Below are 1,181 nucleotides of genomic sequence, written 5' to 3'. Positions count from 1 at the left end.
ACATGAAAAAGCTTTCCGCGCGATGGGTGCCGCGATTGCTCACACACGACCATAAGCGCAACCGTGTGACCATTTCAAAGGAGTGTTTGGCGATGTTCAACCGCAATCCAAACGAATTTTTGCGCCGTTTCGTTACCGTAGACGAAACATGGATCCACCACACCACACCAGAGACCAAAGAACAATCAAGACAGTGGGTTTCTCCGGGTGAACGTGCACCAAAGAAGGCCAAGGTGGGTCTGTCGGCCAACAAGGTCATGGCCACAGTTTTTTGGGATGCACAAGGTATCATTCACATCGATTACCTTGAAAAGGGTAAAACGATCACCGGCGAATATTATTCAGAGCTTTTGGACAGATTCGATATTGATTTGAAGCAGAAACGACCGCATTTGGCGAAAAAAAAAGTGCTGTTCCATCAGGACAATGCACGGGTGCACACGTGTGTAGTCAGCATGGCAAAATTTCATAAATTGGGCTACGAACTGCTACCCCATCCAGCATATTCTCCAGATTTAGCCCCCTGTGACTATTTTTTGTTTCCAAACATGAAGAAATGGCTCGGCGGTAAGAGATTCGGGTCAAATGAAGAGGTCATCACAGAAACAAACGACTATTTTGAGGGCCTTGAGAAAACCTATTATTTGGAAGGAATAAAAAAATTGGAAAAACGCTGGACTAAATGTATAGAGCTAAAAGGAGATTATGTTGAGAAATAAAACGCTTCTTTGACGAAAAAAATATATTTTATTCAAAAAGTCACGGACTTATCAAACGACCATAACCCATGGTCATAGCGTTTAAAGAAAATGGCGACTTAAGGATATGCATAGACATGAGGCTTGCCAATAAGGCAATCTTAAGGGAAAATTATCCGCTGCCTGTATTTGAATCGTTTATGACGAAACTAAGGGGCGCACAATACTTCACCCGCTTAGACCTAAAAAGCGCATATCATCAATTGGCGCTAGACGAATCCAGCCGATACATAACCACTTTCATTACACCCCTGGGTTTGTTCAGGTACAAAAGATTAATGTTTGGAGTTAATTCTGCCCCAGAAATTTTTCAAAGAAGACTGGAGGAGCTGTTAGCACCATGCAAAAACGTTATGAATTATATTGACGACATCATTATTTTTGGAACAAATGAAAAAGATCACGACGACGCCGTTCAGAAGA

Source organism: Drosophila santomea, chromosome 3L (assembly GCF_016746245.2).
Source record: "Drosophila santomea strain STO CAGO 1482 chromosome 3L, Prin_Dsan_1.1, whole genome shotgun sequence".
Taxonomy (NCBI): Eukaryota; Metazoa; Arthropoda; class Insecta; order Diptera; family Drosophilidae; genus Drosophila; species Drosophila santomea.
Note: the sequence above shows the minus strand (reverse complement) of the source record.